This window comes from Marmota marmota, unplaced genomic scaffold, assembly GCF_001458135.2.
Source record: "Marmota marmota marmota unplaced genomic scaffold, marMar, whole genome shotgun sequence".
NCBI lineage: Eukaryota > Metazoa > Chordata > Mammalia > Rodentia > Sciuridae > Marmota > Marmota marmota.
In genome coordinates this window covers 20732192-20737325 of record NW_026000240.1, presented here as the reverse complement: position 1 = coordinate 20737325, position 5134 = coordinate 20732192, and the positions used below count along the sequence as shown (strand labels likewise).

At 35.0% G+C, this 5134-nt stretch overlaps 1 long non-coding RNA gene across 1 annotated transcript; it reads right to left on the bottom strand.

Moving 5' to 3' along the window:
* Positions 1-2022: 2022 nt before the first annotated feature.
* LOC125613586 lies at positions 2023-4170 on the bottom strand. The gene is made up of 2 exons (XR_007344146.1): positions 3616-4170; positions 2023-3153 (listed from the first exon to the last, which is right to left on the bottom strand). It is a non-coding gene; the product is annotated as an uncharacterized LOC125613586 (long non-coding RNA).
* Positions 4171-5134: the final 964 nt, after the last annotated feature.

Sequence of the window (5134 nt, the reverse complement as noted above, 5' to 3'; positions counted from 1 at the left end):
ATGTGCCAGCCACTAAGCTGAGAGTGTCACATACCTTACATCATTTAATCCTCACAAAAGCCTTAAGGGGTTTCTACTATTATTATATCTAATTCACAGGTGAGTAAATTTGAGTGTTAACTTCCAGTTTCCCAAATCTACCCTTACAATGGCAGCTACCAATCATCAAGTACCTCCTAAATGCTGTATGTATATATTTTTTTTGTTTGTATATATATTTTTTTCATTTAGTCCATAGTGCCAGAAGGGATGTTTTTATTATCTCCAGTTTACAAATAAAGAATTTTAGGTTTAGAGAATTAAATAGTATCTAAAGTCACAAAGCAAGTAGGAGGCAGAGCTAGGGTCGGAATCCAGGAAGACAAAGGCATGGGGAACTTGCCTTTAACTTCTACCATACTGCCTCATCAAGGAGTAGCTGTTATTCTTACCACAGGTACCAATTAAGAAGAATAAAATCAATGCACTGAAAACATACAGTTATGCATATGATTAAAAACTGACTGATATTTGTAATAAGGATTACAATTTTAAGCACAGTCTCTTGAGAATGTTCACCTTTGTACTGAATTGCAATGTAAATATGAGGACAACCTCTACTAGTAAAAACAGAGCTAAGCACTCTACACATGAATCCATTTCCATCAGGACAATTGTTAGAGGAATAAAATCTGAAATTTTATATTTCAATGTTATGTTCCTATCTGCATCAGTTACCTTAAATAGTGCGTGCTTCTGGGATTGACAAAACCTGTTATTATTAGCTCAAGCTCTGAAAAAGTAAGGTGAAATAATGCCTATGAAAGAATATCAGGCCAGATGTACTTCATGTCAGAAAAATGAGTTTGAGTCCCTGTGTTCATACCACAGATCATCAGCCTGTTTCTATACCATAGACCATCAGCCTGAGCAACAGAGTTTGCCTGATTTTTTCCTTTGCCCAAATAGTCTCAATATTAAGGGATAGGTAGATAAGAATTTTTATCTGGATTGACTTTTCTTCCTCTTCTGATTTTAATATTTTCTTTGGCCATCAATCATTAAAATTGGGGATGGCTTCTAAAATTTCCATGAAGAAAATTACATATGCCAAGGAAAACTGATGAAAACCTTTGGTTTTTATGACAACATTTGGACAAATTTTAAGGAAAATGTCTTCATACTACAAAAGACAGTGTTCAGATAAGATCAAATATCTGTTGATGATCTAACTCTAGGTAGGCACTTTGAAAAGTCTGCGGGAAGCTTAGGAACTAGTTTGTACTTAGCAATCTGGTTGGGAAAAGAAAATATTTGAAATGTGAATGCTAGTGACCAGCTTTTTCTATTTTGCACTTTCTTCATTCCATTCTTTCCATGCTCAAAAGGAACCATAATTGATAACTTCTTTGGGTCACCAACTCACTGGAGAATTTCTGAACTTGTGAGCACGCCACCTGGTGGTAGACACGTTTGTCTGACATTTACAAAGGATTGATGGGAGCTTTTATGGGTCTTTAAGGAAAAGTATACTGAGGCTTTTACTTGCATGATAAATTATTCAACTGATTTGCTCTGATAATTTTATTTTCCCAGCATTAAAGTCAGGTCTTATTCATTACTATCATGTAAATTTGTTTTAGTTGTGTAACAAGAAGAAAATAGCTTAGGAGAAATAAAGGTCTATTGCCTGAAATATTGCAATCTTTCTCACACATCGTAGGGACCAAGAATTCAAAGCCCAAGACCTGTGATGTAGTCCCCGATTCACAGGCTATGCTGAAAGTGTATTTTGTGCTTAACTTTGCTTTTTCCTACTCTTGGGTACAAGATTTGACAATTCAAAAACAGGTGCTGAAAGATTTAAATTCTAAATTCACATGGCAAATGTTTAGAACACAATAATTTATCTTATTTTTATTATTGTTGTATTAAAATCTTCAAAAGGTAAAGTTCCTTTTATTCATAAAGATGATGGACTGTTTTTTGGTAGCTTTGGATAGCAGAAGATAGAAGAGATTAAATCACCATTTTGATACCAAATTGTTTAACATTTTTAATAAAATACTGATTTTTACAAAAGAATCTTAACTGTTCTCTCATCAGTAGAGTTTCCAGATAAAATACAGTATGTCCAGTTAAATCTGAATCACAGGTAAATAATAAAGTCATTCTTTAGTTATGCCCATATAATATTTGAGACATACATTTCCCAAAAGTTCTTTATTTAAATTTCAAATTTAATGGGGGAGTCTTTTTGGTTATTTTGTTTGTTTGCCAAATTTGGCAACCCATTAGTAGACTCTTCAAATGGTGTTCATGAGTTCAGTCAGCTATCAACACTCTTTACATTCATTCATTCACTCATTAATTCATTTAACAAGTATATAAATACTCCCTATACTGTTGTCAGCACTGGAAATAATTTTTGAGAAAAGAAATCTCTCACAAATAAGTGTTTTTCAATCTGACTGCCCATGTAATTTGCTGAGGAAATTCTTTTAAAAATGTTAATGGAGTCTCAGATCCAACTCTCAAAAAGTTTTGCATTATGTGTTATAGAGGTCAGCCTAGTCATCAGACTTTTATAATTTTTCCAGGTGATTCTAATTTGTGGCCTAGGCTGCGAACCATTACTGTGGATGGAGACTAAATTCTGTTTTCTTCAGCCTTTGAAATGCCTGCATGTGCCACCAAGTATGCACAGTTTGATTCCCCCAGCATAACAAACACTGGCCCACAATTTTAACTGAATGAAAAATTTCCAAAGCAAAATGACTCATTAAGCTAGTATTACATGTGTTAAAATTATTTTACCTCAATTTTGAAGTGATGACTATTTAAATAAATGCATTAATCCAATCACTCAAAAGTGCTCATTTCTGTCTAAGCCCTGGGTACTGTGTTGGGTAGTGTCTCAGGCCTTGGGGATGGAGCCATGACAAAGCTCCTCTTCCTCTGGAAGGGACAAGATGGGGCACCATGATAATAGGGAAGATAGTATGAAAACAAAAAGTAATACTTGTGATGAAGAAAATAAATCAAGGAGTAAAAAGGAACTGAATGGTGGGGAGCCATGCAGCTTTAGATGGAACAATCAAAGACAGCTTCTGAGGGGACACCTGGTCAGATTCTTAAGAGACCACTGAAGAACTGAAACACCCAAAGTTCTTTCTACAAAGGCAAAAGAAACAGCAAGTGTAAAGGCCCCGAGGCTCAAGCAAGCATGGTGTGTTCCTCACGAAGAATAGCGTGGCTAGGGGCAGTGGTAGGGGGACTGTAGTGTTGGACACAAGATGGAGGGTATGTAGATCTTTAGGCTACGGTTAGGGCAGTGGGTCATATTCTAGATGGGTTGTGATTATAATTAACCATCCAAAAGTTTTGGGCTGTGGGGAAACAGATATGGTTTTACTCTAAAAATTGTGTTGTCACTCTGACATCCATCTGAAGACTGGACCATAGGGTAATGGTGAAGTAGAAGCAGAAGGACATTTAGCAAAAAAACTACTGTAAAAGTGCAGTGAGACATGATGATGACGACTTGAACTGGGTGGGGTGAAGTTCAAACAGTGAAGGTTTCAAGATGTAGTTGGACTCAGGATAGACTCTGAGAGTAAATCCAACAGTACTTACTGATAAGCTGGATCTAGGGTGTGAAGGAGAGAGGAAATAAGAATGTCTTGGAATTTAGCCATCAACCATGATAAGGATAAGGAGCTGAAGCAGGGTTCTGGGAGAGACATAGTTGGGTCTGAGGTGCCTAATGTTCATCTCAGTGGATAGGTCAATACGGCAGTTACCTGCAGCCAAAGAAGCAATCAGGACCAATATAAATTTAGATCATCATAATTTAGATCATCATGATATAAATTTAGATATACATGAAGATGTGCTTTTTTCTTCAAGTTTAATGTACTGGACTGTTTTAAAAGTAATGATAGGTATTTTCCTTCAAAGAGAATTACTTTCTCTAGGAGTTATACCTGTGATCTTCTCAACTCACTGATACCTTATGACTTATAATCCTTTACTACAGAAACTATATATAAAAGGAACCACTGTCACCTACAACTTTAAATGTCTTTGGGATATACTCATGAAGCAATTGTGAAAATTATGTTGGATGAGGCATGGGGCATTATTAAACCATAATTAAAAGAAACTTAAAAGTGATAATTTTAAGTTATAACTACTTTCCCATTAAAATTGCTTCATTACGTATTTTAATTTTCTAATCTAGAAGTATATTAATAAGTAAATGATGAATAAAAATTAAACTATGGTAGTTTTTAGAACAAAGTTCATTCACGTAGCATTATTTTGATAAAAGACTTTTAATAAATCAAGTAAATTCTATTATATATTCACTAGAGAAGATTTACTTTGTAAAAACTGTCAGAATACTTAGTAAAAAAAAAAGAGAACTCTGTGGTTTTCAAATGTGTCACTAAGTTGTGTGACTAAAGACAAATCATATAAGTATCCTGAGCCTCAGTTTCCTTATTTGTAAAATGGTGATAAATCTACTTTAAGGGTCTTTGTGACAAGAGTCAATGTAAAAATATGTTATAAGTAATGAAACCATACATGAAAGAAAGGCATAATAAATCCTGGAGTATTATAACCATTCTTGTCAATCAGTAAATGTCATGTATTTTGTATTCGAGAACCCAAAACAAATAGTAACAATGCTAACATCACTATGATAAAATAGTGATAGTATTTTAAACTAAAGATCACAAAGTCTCACCCCTCTTTTCTTTCCCTTGTTTGGCTGGTTGTATTAGTTTGTTTTTCTCCTGCTATTAATGTGATTAAATTTATCCTTTTTTCCCCTATTTTCTCATAAAGTAAATGAGGTATTTGAGGTAGATCTACTAAAAAGTAACCAATGATGGAGGAAAAAAAGAACGGTGAAAGCAGGAACTGGGGCACAGGCCTAAAATCTCAGAAGCTGAGGCAGGAGGATTGCTAAGTTCCAGGCCAGCCTCAACAACTTAGCAAGGCCCTAAGCAACTTAGTGAGACCCTAACACAAAATAAAATATAAAAAAGGACTTGGGATGTGGCTCAGTGGTTAAGAACTCCTGGGTTCAATCCCGAGTAGCCCCCCACCATGAAAAAAAAAAATGTAAAAAGTCAGCTAAGGCACA